General features: G+C 45.6%; 1 protein-coding gene across 3 annotated transcripts in view; it reads left to right on the plus strand.

The window, feature by feature from the left end:
• Positions 1 to 1,639: 1,639 nt before the first annotated feature.
• The window catches only part of LOC137545833 (retinol dehydrogenase 7-like), a 77,957-nt gene continuing 59,438 nt past the window's right edge, over positions 1,640 to 20,158 (plus strand). The window contains exon 1 of one of the 3 annotated variants that reach the window (XM_068267512.1): positions 1,640 to 1,768. The gene's annotated coding sequence lies outside the window, so the exon portion shown is untranslated. Of the gene's footprint in view, positions 1,769 to 6,672; positions 6,876 to 20,158 lie in introns of those variants that run through there. The other 2 variants (XM_068267515.1, XM_068267514.1) reach the window with 2 other exon arrangements.

Here is a 20,158-nt window from a genome sequence, read left to right on the forward strand (position 1 = left end):
TACTGGGGGCAGCTACCTATCTAACCTATACTGGGGGGGGGGGGGGGCAGCTACCTATCTATACTGGGGGGCAGCTACCTATCTAATCTATACTGGGGGACAGCTACCTATCTAATCTATACTGGGGGGCAGCTACCTATCTAATCTATACTGGGGAACAGCTACCTATCTAATCTATACTGGGGGCAGCTACCTATCTAACCTATACTGGGGGGGCAGCTACCTATCTAATCTATACTGGGGTCACCTACCTATCTAACCTATACTGGGGGGCAGCTACCTATCTAATCTATACTGGGGGCAGCTACCTATCTAATCTATACTGGGGGCAGCTACCTATCTAATCTATACTGGGGGCAGCTACCTATCTAATCTATACTGGGGGCAGCTACCTATCTAACCTATACTGGGGGCAGCTACCTATCTAACCTATACTGGGGGCAGCTACCTATCTAACCTATACTGGGGCAGCTACCTATCTAACCTATACTGGGGGCAGCTACCTATCTAACCTACACTGCGGGCCACCTACCTATCTAATCTATACTGCGGGCCACCTACCTATCTAATCTATACTGCGGGCCACCTACCTATCTAATCTATACTGGGGGCAGCAACCTATCTAATCTATACTGGGGGCAGCAACCTATCTAATCTATACTGGGGGCAGTTACCTATCTAATTTATACTGGTGGCAGCTACCTATCTAACCTATATTGCAGGTACCTATCTATCTAACCTATACACTGGGGAAAGTATACTGGATACCTATACTGGGGACACCTACCTGGCTAACCTATACTGGGAGGGATCTATAGCTGGCTACTTTTACTGGGTCACCTATGCCTGGCTACCTATACTGGGGGGGACTTATAGCTATATGTCAGGAATCAGGATGGACGGAGGCACGCCCCCCCCCCCCCCCCATTAGTGTATGTGTGTGGTGCGCTGAAACGCGAAGAGGATGAATTGGGGGGGGGGCACCAAAATCTGGTTACGCTCAGGGCGCTGTGAAACCTAAGGCCGGCCCTGCTTGTTGCAATTTATGTTTGATGGTTTGGACTGCAATCCATGGACTTATATATAGGTTTACTTTTTCCATACAGTATGATTTGATTGCAATTTATTTAGAGCACACTTTCATGTCCATTATACTGGTGTAATATTGGTTATTGAAGTTAATTGGCTAAATGGTTATAAGGTAGATAAGTTGAATAATGGCTTTAAATCACTAATAAATAAATGGGCCATGAGCTTTAAAAATAGCAACTGTAAGTATGGTGTCTTTTGTATTTGTGTTTAGACCATTAATACGTTTAAACTGCTGTTCTCATGCTTTTCCACTGCCTATTTTATGCCAGGGGATAGTCAATCATCCACAGCAGCATATACATATGTTTGAGAATTGTATCTGCAATGCTGGAATTAACAATAAAGCTACAGGTATGATTCTTCATCTCCGAGATGTTAAAAGTCATCTAGAGGGGAAAACATTTACTTTACAATTCCATTACAGGACTCCGGTGAGTTCTCTCTTTAAACTTTGTTCCAGTGTAAACATGCAAGTTTATAGATATGCCCTATCAACTCTCCGCCCTTTTCTGCATTGCTTCTGGTTTTTCACCTCACCCTGCCTGCTATATAATTTGTGTTTTCAAAGAGAGCACAATGTTTCCTTTCCAAACTACCAGTTTCTACAGGATTGCTTCATTGTGACTGAGAATTGGCAGAACTGCATTTAAAAATCACTGTAGGTATAAATATACAGGTAAGGATGTTTACTGTTGTGTAGACAGTGTAATGGTGAAGGGCTCTGCCTCTGACATAGGAGACCTGGGCCTATATGCAATCCACTTTTTCTCCTTAGTTTTCTCCAAGTTGACTTTTTCACAACTTGTCAATAAAATGCCCTTTATACCCCCAGCAAGCAAGAAAATACACAAAATAATTTTATTAGTACTTTTTTCTACTACTTTTGGCAGTTTTACTATTGCAATTTGCTGAAAAGTTATTTTAAATAGAAGATGAAAAAGTGTCACCTAGGAGAAAACTTTGGAGAAAAGTGGAATTGCGTATGGGCCCTGGGCCTATATGTAACTCACTTTGGCACATATGCAATTAAATTTTTCTCCTGCGTTTTCTCCTAGGTGATATTTTCACAACTTGTCATAAAATGCCTCTTAACCACTTCCCCTTCCCCGGGACGAGTAACTACATCCCTACAAAATCCCATACCTGCAGGGACATAGCTACTACGTCCCTTCCTGCTGGCCCCCTACCCTTGCGTGCGCGCTCCCCCCTGGCGATCGAGCACAGTTCCCATTCATTGATCTAGGTCCCCGTGTGAATGACTGCAGCCGTCTATTCACAAAAACCGATACTTACATATCAACGCATCACTTCCTCTTTGCATAGTAATACCACGCATACAGAAGTTATGAGCGAAGACAACTTGTGGTCAAATAGTAAAATTAAATCTACACACTTTTTTCATTAAGAGACATTTTTTAACATCTGAAATTAACCCCTTACCTCCCACACTTCCCAATAGTTACCCCCAATTTTTTTTTTGTATAAATAAATAAATAATAAAAACTACAATTAAAAAGAAAATACATAAATAGTTATCTTAGGTTCTGAACTTTTTTAATATGAATGTCAAGAGGGTAGATTACTGTTACTTTTGTAAATTATGGGCTTGTAATTAGTGATGGATGCAAAACTAAAAAAAAATGCACTTTTATATTTAAATAAAATATTGTCACCAGGGGAAGATGGCTGCCGCTGAAGGACTTGCATTTTGGGCCTCGTACTCAGTAACTATAGTGGTTTTTTTATTTGTATTACAGATTTTGTTAGCCAACTTGTTTGGCTACAAAAGCATGTACTTTTTATTAAAATGAACAGCAGTGTAGCGGCACAATTCATTTTAAAAGTGTGTGTGGGGCTGGTCTATGGAGAATCCTGCTGGGTCCCCTAAAGAAGACTAGCGCTGTTCACTGTACCGCTTTTGACTCATAATTCTAGACAAAAATGCACCCCCAGGGAGGATAAGCCACCAGCAAGTAAGAATATAAAATTATTCCAAATTTAGTGCTGGGTGGGGGGCAGCACTGTGCCCAACCTTAGCTAGCCGAAGACCAGTATCCACGACCAGAAGCCAAGTTCAAGCATCACCAACCAGGGATCCCCTAAAGGGAATACAAGGCGAGCATCTTCATCTATTCTTACTTACCTGGGGCTTTCATCCAGCCCCTAGCAGTCATTTTGGTCCCTTAACACACCTCTGGTCCTCCTTTGTGTCCTGCTGGCTGCCCGTAAAGATCGCTGACAGGCTTCTGTGCACTTGCAAGCAACCGCACACATGTGGGTCCACATCATTGGGTGTGTACTGCGACTGCTAGAGGCTGGAGGAAAGCCCCAGGTTAGTAAGAATAGATTAAGATGCTCGCCTCGTATGTCCTTTAACCACTTAAGGACCACAGGCTTAAACCCCCTTAAAGACCACGCCATTTTTCACAAAAAGGGCCACTGCAGCTTTAAAGCCTCACTGCAGGGCCGCACAACTAAGCACACAAATGACCCCCCCCCCCCCTTTTCTCCCCACCAACAGAGGGCTCTGTTGGTGGGGTCTGGTCGCTCCACAGATGTTTGTTTGTTTGTTTTTATAAATATTTGTTTTATTTTATAATATTTGTACCTATTTTTTTTATTTATTTTGTAATCCCCCCTCCCTCCCTCCCTCCCACAGCCAGCCAATCAGCGTGATCGGCTGTCATAGGCTTCAGCCTCACTTTTGTGCCACCTATAGACCATAGCCATAGATCGCAGCGCTGTACCGTGTTTAAAGACGGCGATCTTGGCGACTAACAGTCTTCAAGCGGCGATCGCTGCTGGGAGACTGAAGGCGGAGCGGAGCTCCGTCATCCAAGCGGGGATGCATGCGCATGGGCGCACACGATCTTTCGCAAACCACTGCTTCAGGACCTTACGCCGGTCGGCGTTAAGCGGTCCTGGGGCTGCCGCCGCAGTCACGCCCTTTGGCATGACGCAGTCGGCAAGTGGTTAAGATTCTAAAGAAAAACACAGTGGTAGGGGAACGAAAGTGCTGAGTAATAGTTTATGGAATAAGGTTAAACAGGTCATCTGTGTATGGCAAAGCTTTAGCAGTCAGTCTAGTTGGTTCAGTGAAAGTAGCAAGCAATCAACTGTCAGGATGACTTAGCAAGAACGAGTGCATGACTTAGCAAGTATAAGTAAACACACCTTCAATTTATTAGCAGCAAAATGCCATTTTACCATGTTTAAAAGACATTTTTTTTCTTTCAGTTCTTAAAAATCGATTTTCTCAAAAACTACAAGGACTTTTTGAAAAAAATTTTTTTTTACTTGTCACCACTATTTTCCCAAACATACCTAGCAAATTTGGTGATAATAAAACCAGGGCCGGATTTCTGGCAAGGCCGCATAGGCCATGGCCTAGGGCACCAGAAATTTAGGGGCGGCTCAGTGAGGGGCAGTAAAGCTATTCTATGCAGCCATCCATATCTACAAAAAAAGATTTAACCTTCAAACTCCCTGTCCTGTACTTGTGTCGTCCCTGCAAGACCTGTAAGCTCTATCCTGCAGGTACACTTCAGCCTAGCTCTCATGGTGACACAATGGTTCCATCATTAATGAGATAACAAACATAACATAAAAGTTCTTAAGGAAAGCATAACTTATAATCTATACGCATATTACTAAAATAGTCATCTGTGACAACTGACATCCAATGAGGGAAAGTAAGTAGAATTCTCATTGGGGCACACAGAGATAACAACCAAACAGACGGTATAGTTGGCCTTGGGCGGTGAAAAGTACAAATCCGGCCCTGAATAGAACGTATAGGAGCTTTGCTAATAACCACTAAATCCGGCGGCATTGATGTCAATGTAAATGGAGGAATTCTGAATTCTGCATTCCGAAACAGAATGCTGAATTCTGATGTTAAACTCCAAATTCATCCCCAGGCATGCATTACTTACCTTCAGGGGGCTACTCCCTAGCCTCCCGTCTGTATGTGTCTGGAGAAGATCGCATGCAGAAGGGGCTAGGGAACAGCTCCCCAAAGGTAAGTAATGCTTGTCAGAAAAGCCCACACTATTTGTGTTGGTGGTATGTTTTTTGCACAACTGTATTTGTAAGTGATGTCTCTTCTCGTGGCCAGAAATTTGGGAAGTACATGAATTGGATCACATGAGTCTGGAAGATGATTTGACTTCACTGACTAATGAGTGGATGACCAACCCACTCCCTCACTTAGGGGCATAGCTAGACTTAATAGGGCCCATCTGCAAGAATTATAGCATGGTGCCCCCTTGGTCCCTGAGCCCCATGAGGGTCATGTGATTGGGGGACAGCAAATGACAGCAGAGAGTGTTCTGCTGTGAAGCAGCATCTGGAAGCAGGAAGAAAGGACACATGCTCCCAATACTCAGCATGGTGGGAGGAGGTGGCAGGGATGGTTTCGTGAGCAAGCTAGGAGGTTTTCTTGCTAATTGGCTGCACATGCGGTTAGGAGGAGGAGGGGCCCCCAAAGCCTCTGGGCACCCCTGCCATGGCAGGGGTTGCAGGGGTGATTATTACGCCCATGCCCTCACTGAAATATCAGGACTGGTAGATGGTGGTTGACTGAATCAACAGTGGAGTAAATTGAGCTTAATGTGACTTAAAGTGTATCTGCAGGGGAAAACAATTACTCCAATTACTCACCTTGGGAGAGAAAAGCCACTGAGTCCTCAAGAGGCTTCCCCCATCCTCATCCACTGGAGGCCCTCCAAAAATTGATCCTGCAGCTCGTGCATGCGCTGTTGCACGGACCTGCTCTGGCTTAAAAAGGCAAGCCTAATTGGGTCCATGCTATTGCGCCTGCGTGAGCCATCTGCGGCTGCGCAGTAGCACAGACCCGACTGGGCTCAGTTTTTTGGGCCAGAGCCCAAGCAGGTTTATACTATTGCGTAGGAGCAGTGTGGCTGTGCTCCGAGGGTCTCATCGCTGGAGCAGCCTGGCTGAGGAGGACAGTGGAAGCCACTTCAGGATCCAGAGACTTCCCCCTCCACAGGTAAGTGCCCACAAAAGGCTGTAGCACATCTCACAGGTTTGCTTTAAAGCAAACCTGAACTGAAAAATAAAAGTCAAAATAAACATGCACACATCATACTTACCTCCCACAAAGATGAAATTCTCAGTCCTCTATAAAAATGGGGATGACCCCATAACAGCTTCCAGGTCAGCACTCCGTTAACCCACTTGAGTCATAAGGAAACATGGACATTACCTTGCACATGAGTTGTCCTTTAAGTTATAACTGACCGCAACTGATATAGTGGTAAAGGGACCTAATGATTTCAGCTTCTGAAAAGACAAGTACGACTAGATCTAGATGGACAGGAACTGATGGTGAGGTAAGTACAGTATATAATATTCATTTGCAGGTACATTGTGTGTGTTTCTTTTATTTTTTAATAATTTAGCTAGTGTCAGGTTCCCTTTAAGAAGTGTGGTTCCAATAATCTGTTGTAAGGGGGGGGGGGGGGAGGGGGAGCAGCCTTCAGTCATCTATTGAGGCAGAGGTCAGCATCTGTTGGGAGCTTGCTCTGTAGATGGTGGTATTGTTCCCAGAAATACATTATTACTTGTGTGTTCCATGGGTGTGGTTGATTGGTGAAGTTTACAATTCTATACCAGGTTAATGTCTGACTTGATGACAGTAAATCTACATGGGCTGTAATTTGATACTGCGTGCTTGATCTTCAGTGATTGCCTGTTTATAAGCGGAGAATAGGAAGCGTTTACAGTCCTGCACAGTCTTGTGGAAGCAGCTCTGACAATCTGTGAGTATGGTGGGTGCGATATATGTGTTTGCTGAGATCTGATAGGCAGAAGTATTTTATTCTCTGTTTAGCTTGACATGAACAACCTCTGCCTAACAACATTGCAGTTTGAAAACTACCTTTACTGACTCTTTCATGCTACATCTGCAGAACTTCATTTCTGCACAAATCACCTGCATGGCTTACGATGCCAGACCGTCAGGGTCATATGAAAAATACAAAAAGGGGCTACAAAATATGGTTCCAGGGTGACCACCATACCCAATGTCTATAGGTAAAGCACATGGAAAAAATTTTTGCATTATTACAAAAATTGCCAAAAACATTTATCATAATGCCTGGAATTAAGGACATTGTTTAACACAAACTGTAGTATTGTGACTGAGCACATTAGGACTGTATTACTGGAGACTTCAACTGCCTTGCCCTTAGTGTGCCTTTCAGGAGTTCTCATATTTACAATAATACAATACAATAACATTTCTATAGCGTTTTCTCCCATAGGACTCAAAGCGCTTAGGCTCTCTCAGATTTAGTAATTGGTAGTAGGATGAAGTATTCACACAACAAAAGTTATAATTCTGCAAATGCCAAACTGAACAGGTGGGTTTTCAGTCTGGATTTAAACATGGCCAGGGATGGAGCTGTCCTGATCTGTTGAGGTAGGGAGTTCCAAAACGTAGGGGCAGCATGACAGAAGGCTCTGGGACCAAAAGTTTCCAAGTGGACTCTGGGTATGACTAGATTATTAGAACCTGTGGATCTGAGAATGCGGGGATTGCTACGCAGCTGCAACATATCTTTCATGTATCCAGGGCCCACATTATTCAGGGATTTAAATGTCAGTAGGCCGATCTTGAATAGTGAAGGGAGTGCAGGACTGGCGTTATGTGGCAGTGACGTGGTTGGTTGGTTAGCAGTCTGGCAGCAGTATTCTGTATCAGCTGTAGGCGGTACAAGACCTTTTTTGGAAGGCCAGTGTAGAGAGCATTACAGTAGTCCAGTCGGGATGTGATGAAGGCATGGACTAAGGTTGGCAGATCTTCTGGGGGGATGAGGTGCTTGATTTTTGCAATGTTCTTCAGGTGAAAATAGGATGATTTCACCACAGCAGAGATTTGAGTTCTGAAGTTTAAATTCCCATCAATTAGAACTCCCAGGCTACGCACATGATCAGAGCTGCGTAGATCCGTGCCTCCTATTCCCAGTGATGAAGACTGCAAGTTAAGTTGTTTTGTTATCATGCTCTGCCCTCCAATCAGAAGGACTTCAGTTTTGTCTGCATTTAGTTTCAGCCAGTTGTCATTCATCCATTGCTGTAGTTCATGTAAGCAGGCGTTTATAGTTGGAGTTGGGTCTGTCACACCAGGCTTGAAGGAAAGATATAGTTGGGTGTCGTCTGCATAGCAGTGGTATGTCAGGACATGTTTTTGGATTCGTTTTCCAAGCGGTAACATGTAAATCGTGAAAAGCAGGGTAGAGAGGATTGAGCCCTGGGGCACCCCATACTTAAAGGACTTACGAGGTGAAAATAAACTTCGGAGAAAAACAATTATATCTATCCTACTTCTCCTAAAAATGTCTTTTTTACATATCCCACAGTTTTATTTTATATTTAAATCTAGTTTTTAAGTTTTTACTGTTTCATTGTCTCTGCTCAATGACACATTCATTGCAGTATGCCAGAGCTCAAATCTATGATTTATTGACCCCTTTTATCTCTTTCCTGCTCTTAAAAGCCATTTACTGACAGAAAAATGTTTTATGGCTGTAATTACTTATGAGTGAGGGTTATGCTATAGTCTGACCCAGTCCGACCCGGTCCCGACCCAGACAGAAACTGTCACTTTCATACCTGATTTTTAACTTTTTCAGTCAGAGAAAGGAAAAAAAGGCACACAGCATAGTTATTTGTGCGCTTGGCACTATACATACACATGTCTATCTCATCATGTCACATGTCACCTCGTAAGTCCTTTAAGTGATACAGGGGTGGACAGGAAGGGCCCCATAGACACTTTGTGGGTTCTGCCACTCAAGAAGGATTGGAACCACTGAAGAACTATGCCATCAATGCCGCAGTATTTCTGTAGCCTGTTTATCAAGATGTCATGGTCAACTGTATCAAAGGCTGCAGAAAGGTCTAGCAGTATGAGGATGGAGCACTTTCCTCTGTCTCTTGCCATGAGCAGGTGGTTGCATATTTGGATGAGGGCAGTTTCAGTGCTGTGGTGTTTCCTGAAGCCAGACTGGAATGGGTCATAACTGTTGTTTTGTAGGATTTTGGCTTCTAGCTGGAGGTAAACCGCTTTTTCAATTAGCTTGCCCAGAAAGGGGAGGTTAGAGACAGGTCTGTAGCTGGTCATTGCATCTGGGTCCAGAGAGGGTTTTTTGAGGAGAGGCCTGATGATTGCTTCCTTCAGCAAAGCAGGAAATATCCCTGATTGTAAGGAACAGTTAACAATTTTGAGGAATACCGGTACGAACAGGTTGGGGCAGTTCAACATGAACTGTGTTGGGCCAGGATCCAGGTCACAGGTAGTTAGGTGGAGGTGAAGGAGGATGCTTGATGTGACTTCTTCATCAATTTCTTTGAAGTTTGACCAAGGTGTTACGTTGTCTCTGCTAATGGTCTTCGGCGCTATATTAGGCTCAGATGCTGTAAGTAGGATGGCGGACCTTATAGCGGAGACTTTGCCTGTGAAGAAATGGGCAAATTGGTCACAGAGGTCCTTTGAAGACTCAATATTAAGTTTTTGACATGCCGGGTTGCAGAGTTTTTCCATTGTGCGGAACAGTTGGGTTGGTTTGTTAACTGCATTTGCAATCTCTTGTGATAGAAAGGATGATTTTTTTCCCATGATTACCTTTTGGTAGTTCTTCAAGTGGAGGATTAAGGCATGTTTGTCTTCTGGGGACTGAGATTTGCGCCACAGTCTCTCAAGTTTTCGGCCTTGTCATTTCAGCTCTTTTATTTTATTATCAAACCACTGTGCATGATGGTGTGGAGTAAGATATTTGGTGCACAGAGGAGCAATGGTCTCAAAGGTGGAAGACACACATTTGTTTTATTTAAACACCAGAGTATCAGGGTCCAAGCTGGAGTCAGTCAATTCATCAAAGCTAAGGTTATCTCGGATATGGTGAGGTGTGTTAGCCCTTTTAAGCGGCGATATTTTATTTGATTCTTGACCTGGTGTTTGACAGCTGGTATTGAGAGGGAGAAGTGGATAGTGTGTTGGTCTGACCAGGCAACAGGATTAATTTCCACATTGGCTATTGACATACCAGTATGGAATATAAGGTCCAGAGTGTTACCATTCCTGTGAGTAGCAGAGCTGATTGATTGGAGGAAGCCCAGTTCATGTAAGGCACGAGGTAGCTCTATTCCAAATTGTGAAGAGGAGTCATCGACCCATGTATTGAAATCTCCAAGAACAATCCATCTGGGGTGTTCCAGTGTTAGGTTGCATAGGAGGTCTACAAGTTCCTTAAGGAAGTCTGAGTATTTTTCTGGTGGGCGGTAGATCAGCAATATGTTAATGTTTTTCTCAGCTGAAAGTTGCACCCCCAAGCATTCAAACGAGTTGGTAGGTCCTACAGTAAGTGGTCTGATTTTCAAAGCTGATCTAAAGCAGAGTGCAACCCATCCACCCCTGCGTTCTTTCCTGTTGCAGTATATCACTGAATAGTTTGTTGGCACGGTGGCCTCCAGGGTGCGGCCAACTGGTTCAGAAAGACAGGTTTCAGTCAGGCAGGCCAGATCAGAAGACTCTATTAGATCATGTATGATTGCTGTTTTGTTGTTTATTGATCTGACGTTGCAGAGGACAGCCTTGATGGGGCTACCCTGGGAGCTAGGATCTGAGATTGAGGGCTCCAGGACAAAACAGTCTCCAGATGTGCTGTCATCTCTGCTGGATTGTGCTGGTGCTATTAGGGTTGTTGCCTGGGTGTACTCTGTAGATTTTGTCACAGAGTTATTTTGGTGCTGCAGTGAAGAACGTCTTTTCCCACGTCCTCTGGATCCTCTTGTTGTCTTTCTGAAGATTCCAACAGACTTAAGATTTGTCAATTGGATAAATATTTCTTGGTTGGTATACATCTAGAAGTCTCTCTGCTGAATATTGATGTTTACACATTAGGATGGACAAGAGACAGCTCAGGGCTCCTGCTGAGAAAGGCCCTATTTAGAGTCAAGGTGTGAACTTTCTCAGCTGTGGCTGGTATCCTGCAGAGATCAAAGGGCCTCTATAGACTGAATTGTCCTTACACAGAGATGTATGGATGGACAGCATGGATTTGAAAACACAGTACTTTGTTTAGGAGTTTGAAGATATAATATATAATATATGTAGAAAAATATAGTCTATTGAGCATAGATACTGTAGATAATCGATGAAAGTTACTCACAGGGTGGGAGAGGGCGGGCACAAAGAGGCAGAAAGTCTTTAAGGTCTCAGGTCAATTCCAAGGAGGGTGTGCAGTGTCCAGCAGTGTGTGATCCCAAGGAAGATCCAATCCAGCTTAAATCTTTGCCATCCCAAGTAATCCAGGTGTTCTGAAAGGTTATAGGTGTGGCTGGAGAAGTGATACATGAAATTTTGGTCCAGTCTTTCCATTTGAATGGCCGGGCTGGTGTTTGGATGTCACATATTATTGCTCTGCAGCAGGGCCGGGCCGAGGCAGAGGCAAGAGAGGCTTCAAATCAAGAAGAAAAAGAAAAAAAGACATCCGGGCACCTTCCGTCCTCAAATACGTGGCAGTGTTTATTGGTCATCACAAGTCACATACCATTGGCGCTGTCGGCTCTACATCAATGTGATGGTGGTGGTGAGTTGGAGGTGGGGGTGCCAGGTACCAGTAGGGGCTTGCGACGGCCGTTTCGCGTCTTGCTAGACGTTTGGTCACGCTGCGCTCCTGTTACTGAGGCGGACCGCGGACATCCGGTATAAGCGGGAGTAAACCTTTGGAGTAAACCCTTCCGGATGTCCCGTTCGCCTGTGTGTGGAGAGATCAAAGGGAGGGATTGCCGGAGGCCCGGATGCGTGTCATCAGACCAGTGAAACTACATTACCCAAAAATCCTTGCAGGTGGGGGGCGGCACCGGGGCAGAGAATCTTCGCCTTCTGACCGCCTACCAATAGTTGGCGACTATTGTCACCATCTCCTCCCCACACATAAAAGTGTGTGTACTCTGTATACAATTCAACAGAGTAGGCAAATACCGGGTAAGTAGTATGAAAAATTAGTCAAAATAATCCGTACTGTATAGTCCAATGTACCACATCCGGTTCGGCATCCCTCCTGGTATTACGTGCACAGTGACTTAGTGAACACCATGGTGTGTTAAAAACAAACCCATTTAAAAACACGTAAGACCTGGGGAGATGAAACCTAACTACAGTCCCCAATAACTTTAAAGCTACAGTACATACCCCAAATATACCTATTCATCATAATACCTTCTACTAAACGGATGGCAGGGGTCGATAAACATTCATAAAGATCACTAAAAGAAGAGGACTATAGGGGGCACTCCTCAAAGACAGTACACTGGGAAGGGATCAAGGAGACCAAACAACCAAAAAAGAAACGGAAAGCCATGGCTTAGGGGCTGACAGACAACAGGAAACATTACAAGTAGTGAACATCTCAGGAGAAGTCATTCCCCAAGCTTGCATTACTCTTTTGAGCCGAGGACTCAATTTTTGCCCTACACAGGACTTTGATATTGTAGCTTTTACCATTGACCTCTACAGATCCATACGGAAATTGGTTATCTGTCAGAAGTTTGGCGGACTGGACAATGGGAATAAACACCAGGAGAATATACCACCTCCCAACACGAATTACATACACCCAATGACAGCAGCCATAAGGATTGGTGAGCCGGAGTCTACTCCGAGTGCCACCAGTCAGGCATTAGAGGGTGGTTTATTGCATTCTTCTCAGATGACACAGGGATCCACCACTAGCAACTTGGTCTTAGGCCCAACAGTGCAGTGGGATCCCACGGATGAGGAGATGGAAACCTTGTTGAATGAACTCTGGGAAGAAGAAGGTGGGAGAATGGATTGGCCTAGTGCCCTATCTACAGGGGGACTTACTCTTGGGGATACTCAAACCTTTAGAGCATGTAGGTCGGTACGACCTTTCCCGGTGACCCCAGGGTCCAGCATTGACCATTTCTTTGATGCCGTCCTGAAGGACATGAAAGCTCAAATTTATGAGCGGGCTATTCCCAATTTGAGTAATCAGGAGAGAAGGGCACTTGACTGGTTGAGGAGGAACGACAAGGTGATCATAAGAGGCGCGGACAAGGGTGGAAACTTAGTTATAATGTCTGTTCAACAATACAAAATGGAGGCCGAAAGGCAACTTAATGATAGAGACACCTATTGTCCGCTCTCTTGTGATCCAACCATTCAGTATCAGAAAGGCCTTAGAACACTGTTAGAGGGGAGTGTCGCAAGGGGGTTCCACCCGAAAAAGCTGGCGGGGGACCTTGTCCCGGCGTTCCCCAGACGACCAGTGTGGTACCATATCCCGAAACTGCATAAATTTATGACCGCACCACTGGGGCGTCCCATAGTTTCAGGCTGTGGGTCTCTCACAGAGAGATTGTCCAGGTACCTGGACCATCTCCTCCGCCCCCTACTTGCAGGGGTGCCCTCTTACCTGAGGGACACCCTGGAGGTTTTGCAGGAGGTGGGGCGCGCCACTTGGGTCCCCGGGGACAGACTGGCCACAATTGATGTGGTCAGTCTGTACAGCAGAATTCCCCAAGACCTGGGGGTACAGGCCGTCAGGAAATTTTTGCAACGTACTAACAAAGACGAGGATTTTATTGAATTCATCTGTGAATGTCTGCACTATGTGTTAACGCACAATGCCTTTATGTTTGACGGCCGTTGGTACCAGCTAGTGTTGGGCGAACAGTGTTCGCCACTGTTCGGGTTCTGCAGAACATCACCCTGTTCGGGTGATGTTCGAGTTCGGCCGAACACCTCATGGTGTTCGGCCTTTTAAGTTCGGGTTCGCCCCGAACTTCTGTATGCCCCCGAACAGGGCCGAACAGGGCCCCTGTTCGGGCGAACAGGGCCCTGTTCGGCCGAACAGGCCGCAATACGGCCCCCCTATGGGGTCGCAGGCATAAGGGGGGAGCATGCCCCGATCGCGGGGGGGGTCGGAAATCAACATGCAATTCACTTCAGAAATGATAGGGGAGGAAGTAGTGTTTCTTGACCTCAAACTCAAAGTAGACGGTGATAGAATAATCAGTGAGGGATATCGCAAGCCGACTGCAACAGATTCGGTCCTCCATGCAGAGAGCTTCCACCCCAGACATGTGGTGGAGGCAATTCCATATGGCCAATTTTTACGCCTGAGGAGGAACAATCAGTTGCAGTCGACTTTTGATCAACAGTCAACAGAGTTGGCGACCAGATTTATTAAAAGAGGCTACGACCCACAGTTGTTGATAAAGGCGAGAGGTCAAGCTGCTGAGAAAGATAGAGCAACCCTGTTGGAGGGCAGAATTGCACGAGGCAAGAAAGAGAGTAAGATGTTTTTTTCATTTGATTACAGCCCGATGGCTAGTAAAATTAGGGAAAGCATCTTTAACCACTGGAGCATGATCCAGCAAGACCCCGAATTAATGGGAAAGGTGGAACGACCCCCAAGAGTGGTGTTTAGAAGGGCTCCGACCCTGGGTAATTTCCTGACAAAAAGTGAGTTCGTGTCGCCCAGACAATCTACCTGGTTAGATCGTTGTGCCACCAAAGGCAACTTCAGGTGTGGATATTGCAAGTTTTGCCCCAAAATTGTCACACAAAGAGTTATCGATGTAGGTGGAGTCGAGTTCCGTGTGAAGGGACTCTATACATGCCAAACAGATCATGTGGTCTATGTGTTGTTTTGCCCATGTAGGAGATACTACATAGGGCAAACAAACCGACCAGTGAAGAAACGTTTTGGGGAACATATTAGTGTGATCAAGGCTGGGAGGAGCTGCACCAGGTTAGTCTCCCATATGAAAGAGGCACATGGGGGGGAAAGTCATGGTTTGAGGTTTGCAGTTTTGGAGAAGGTTGAAGCCCCCAGAAGAGGGGGAGATAGGGAGAGATCACTTCTCAGAAGAGAGACATGTATAATATTACGTACAGAAGCCATGGGACCAGCAGGTCTGAATGATAAAATTGAATTGGCATGCATGTTAGATCCTTAATCGATGTAACCTCCACGAGTCCTATAATGAGGTGTTGCTATGTATATTGGGGATAGAAGCTAAATACATGAATGGAGTATCGTTTTGCTGTTCTGTATGTGATGCTGGTGCATTGGATCTGGATCAATGATGCCCCCTATAGTCCTCTTCTTTTAGTGATCTTTATGAATGTTTATCGACCCCTGCCCTCCGTTTAGTAGAAGGTATTATGATGAATAGGTATATTTGGGGTATGTACTGTAGCTTTAAAGTTATTGGGGACTGTAGTTAGGTTTCATCTCCCCAGGTCTTACGTGTTTTTAAATGGGTTTGTTTTTAACACACCATGGTGTTCACTAAGTCACTGTGCACGTAATACCAGGAGGGATGCCGAACCGGATGTGGTACATTGGACTATACAGTACGGATTATTTTGACTAATTTTTCATACTACTTACCCGGTATTTGCCTACTCTGTTAAATTGTATACAGAGTACACACACTTTTATGTGTGGGGAGGAGATGGCGACAATAGTCCCCAACTATTGGTAGGCGGTCAGAAGGCGAAGATTCTCTGCCCCGGTGCCGCCCCCCACCTGCAAGGATTTTTGGGTAATGTAGTTTCACTGGTCTGATGACACGCATCCGGGCCTCCGGCAATCCCTCCCTTTGATCTCTCCACACACAGGCGAACGGGACATCCGGAAGGGGCGGGGTTTACTCCTGCTTATACCGGATGTCCGTGCTCCGCCTCAGTAACAGGAGAGCAGCGTGACCAAGCGTCTAGCAAGACGCGAAACGGCCGTCACAAGCCCCTACTGGTACCTGGCACCCCCACCTCCAACTCACCACCACCATCACATTGATGTAGAGCCGACAGCGCCAATGGTATGTGACCTGTGATGACCAATAAACACTGCCACGAGGACGGAAGGTGCCCGGATGTCTCTTTTTTTCTTTTTCTTCTTGATTTGAATTGCCAGTCTTTTTTCGTTCTATGATCCGAGGAGCACACGTCGGGGCAGGTGGATTCAAGGTCGCCGGAGGAAGGGTGAGAGAGAAATTTGTTTGCTTTTTGTCAATTACACGCTTCTGCAGACTGTTTAGGAGAGAGTGCCACTCAACATATCTAGGTCTCACACAGTAGCAAGAGAGGCTTCAGCCGTAGAGATGGCCCGAACAGTTCGACCGCGAACTCATTTGCGCGAACTTCGGTGGTTTGTGTTCACGGTGAACTGCAAACTTTATGGCGGTTTGACCCGCCCCCTATACTACATCATTAGGGTCAACTTTGACCCTCTACATCACAGTCAGCAGGCACAGGGTAGCCAATCAGGCTACACTCCCTTTTGGAGCCCCACCCCCACTTATAAAAAGCAGGCAGCGTCAGCCATTTCACTCACTCGTGTGGCTGCAGTAATTAAAGAAGGGAGAGGTGCTGCAAAGATATTAGGGAAAGCTTGGTTAGGCTACAGTTAGGCTTGTTAGGTTGCTCTTTCTTGCTGATACTTATTGCTAAAAAGAACTCCTCATCCTCAACAGCTCTATTGAGAGCTAATGTTGTTCTTGTGATCTATTTTTTGTGTGTGTGTGTCCCACAGACACTTATGTTGCACATACAGCCCTGTCAGTCAGTGTTAGCTGCTGGACCTTGGCCCCTTGGTAATTCCTACTGTGCCACTGCCAGGCCCAGCACATTTAGTGACTACCTGTGTGTGTGACAGGTGCACATTTGTAATACCCATCACTGCATATACCTACCTGTTGTTCAGTGCACCCACCTACCTACGTGAGCGCACACAGTGTGATATTTAATTCCACCAGTCACTGTACCTGTTCACGGTACCTGTGTGTGTGTGTGTGACAGCTGCACATTTGTAATACCAATCACTGCATAATTGTTCACAGTACCTGTGTCACCGCACGCTGTGTAATCTACCACTCCGTGCATACCTGTTAACTGCGCCTGTGTGACAGCTGCACATTGTATTGTAATACCAGTCACTGCATACCTTTCACTGCACCTGTGTGACTGCACATTGTATTAGTCAAGTCAGTGCATACCTTTCACTTCATCCCCCCCAATATGGGCAAAACAGGCAGAGGCAGGCCACCCGGCAGGTCTGTTCAAGGTCGTGCTGTCATGATTTTGTGTGGCCCTGAAACAAAGTACAGTGTTTAGAAGGCACGTGCCATCAACCCCCAAGATTGTCAGGATGTAGTTTACTATTTAACACAGAACACCTCATCTTCCTCAGCTTCCGCATGGAACCATGACATATCTTCCTCCTCCTGCTGTGAATCTGGCACCCCACTTAACGCTCAGTCGGCCACCACCACCAAAGTGCCATCACCCCGGGGCTCAGTGGTGTGGACATTTTTTTGTGTGTCTGCCTCAGATGAGAGCAATGCCATCTGTACTCTCTGCCACCAAAAATTGAGCCGTGGAAAGACCAAGACCCGCGTAGGGACAACTCCCTTACGAAGGCACATGATGACAAAGCACAAACTGCAATAGGATGACCACCTGAGGAAAAGCAGCACACAAAAGCAAAGCCACACACCGCAGCGGAAGATACCAGGCCACAATTATTTCTCAAAAAAGGTGATACCCAAACTGTACCGTGATGTTGAAAGGCAAGTGGTGTCATCTCTGGCACACAGCGTTGGATCTAGGGTCCATTTGACCACGTGGTCTGCAAAGCACGGTCAGGCCTGCCCGAAGACTAAGTCAGTCCTCACACACAGCATCACTGCCTGCACACCGTGTGACTGCCTGCCCCAAGACTAAGTCGCTCCCCACACAGCATCTCTGCCTGCAGGCCGCTTGACTGTCTTCTCCGCCACCACCAACAGGGTCCAGGACTCCAGGCGGCTGCTAGCAGCGGCCGCTATAATAATTTTTCTGGTGCGTGTACATGCCTGCCTAATTTTTCTGGCTGCACTGCAGCTGCAACAACAAATCAAAAGGCATGTACGTGTGTCAATTCCCCTTCATGATCGTTACCTTGCTGCGGTGAAGGGGCTTGCGTATCACAATGAAGCAATGACCGACGGCTATATGAGTGTCTCGGGGGGCACACCCAAGATAATAAGGTTGTTGCTTCATTGTGGACAGACCAAATTGGATCAGCTGGACAGTCACTGTCATTCTGTCATACCTCAGCCCGGCGACCATATGGGCTTGAAAACCGCTATCGCCTGCACTCTCGCCATGGTGCACACCAGTCCAGCACGGCCATCACTACACAAACAGCTGTTTGCGGTGCATTACACATTGAGTTTGGTGTGTTAGTGTGAAGCAGTACTCTAATTACACTCCCCGATTGATGTATGTGCATGCAAGATGTTTTAAAGCACTTTAGGCCTGCAATTTAGCATTCAATGTGATTTCTGCCCTTAAAACGCTGCTTTGCGTCAAATCCAGATTTTTCCCCGGGACTTTTGGTATGTATCCCACTCATCCATGCAAAAACTCAGATGTTAGACCCCTTGAAACATCTTTTTCATCACTTTTGTGGCCAGCATAAATGTTTCTAATTTTTGAAGTTTGCCTCCCCATTGAAGTCTACTAAGGTTTGCAAAAGTTTGAAACTGAACTTTTTGCGGAGGTTAGCGTTTAAGGTTCGTTAACCGAAAATCAGAGGTTCGAGCCATCTTTATTCAGCCTCAGGGCGCGGTGTAGGAGAGGGAGCACAACTCACTCTGCTATCATTCTCCTATTGTGTTTGAAGCAGAGAGAAATAAGAAAAGGGGATACATGGCAGTGACTGTAAGCCAGATAACTAGAGATTAAATTGTTGGAAGGGTTGGGGGCCCTGGGGCGCCTCTTACTCTAATAACAATCAGTGTGTGACTGTTGGGGTGGGAGGGACTTTGGTGTCTCAGCCTTAGGTGCTGGAGGACCTTGTCCTGGCTCTGCTCTGCGGAGTCCATTTCCCAGTAATGTGCTCCATAGGTAGCTCACACATGTCCTATTTTTTTTCAAAAGGAATTTTCTTCCACACCCAAAAAGCATATTGACTGGTGAATTGAAACCCCCTAATATTAGCCTTGAGCTGTGCTAGGTACTTTAGAGGCCTGCTGTGAGAGTACATTTCAAAACGCTGCATGCTAATTTGGACACGGATGTAAACAGAAAAAGAAATGGTTAAGTAGTGATATTATAGCAGTAGTAGAATATCGGTAAATTTACAGATACAACTACAATATCAACTTAATTGATATACAGAAATATTAGTAATATTTGCTGATATATCCTTATGACCTAACCTCTCCCCTCTCTCACACAGAACACGCCCCTGGTAGGCAACTAATAACCCCCCGAGCACTAATAATGCCCCAGGCAACTAATAAACTCCCCAGGAAACGAATACCCCCCCGGCAATTAACCATGCTGCTGCCTGCACTATGTTCCACCCTGCCCTCTTTCTTTCCTGGTTATAGTTGACTTTGGATGGAGCAGCAGCATGTGTACAGAGCATGTAGCAGCAGTGTGTGTACAGAGCATGTAGCAGCAGTGTGTGTACAGAGCATGGAGTAGCTCTGGGGAACTTGACAGAGCACAGAGCCAGGAATGAGCACAACCCGTTGTCCCTGCTGTGTGCTAGTAAAGAAGGAAGTCAGGACCTTGCAGAAGGCTTTGCTTCCCCAGACCTACAGATGTCGGCTGTCCTCATTATTATCTGTATCCAAACTGCTCTTGATCGATCCCGTTGTCAACCTGGAGCAGATCGGACATGTCGGAAAAAATTGTCAGATTCCATAAATCGGACAGAAAATTGCATTGTGTGTACCCAGCATGATGTCCTACCATGTTATTATATTATGTGTGGCTGAGCGAGGACCTTTCAGGATTGCCCCCCTTGAAAATCAATCCTGGGTTTGCCCCTGAAAATTTGGCTTTGGCTTTGCAAATTATCCTGTAAACACTAGAATGCTGAAAAGCATAAAAAATTGATTCCTTTTTGTTGGGAGTTGAATGAACTACTGTATATTGTATGTCTCACTGATATAGCTGCTGTGCACAATTCAGACTTAAAAATGTTACCCCTTACACTGAAAATACACCAGG

This window comes from Hyperolius riggenbachi, chromosome 2 (genome assembly GCF_040937935.1).
Source record: "Hyperolius riggenbachi isolate aHypRig1 chromosome 2, aHypRig1.pri, whole genome shotgun sequence".
NCBI lineage: Eukaryota > Metazoa > Chordata > Amphibia > Anura > Hyperoliidae > Hyperolius > Hyperolius riggenbachi.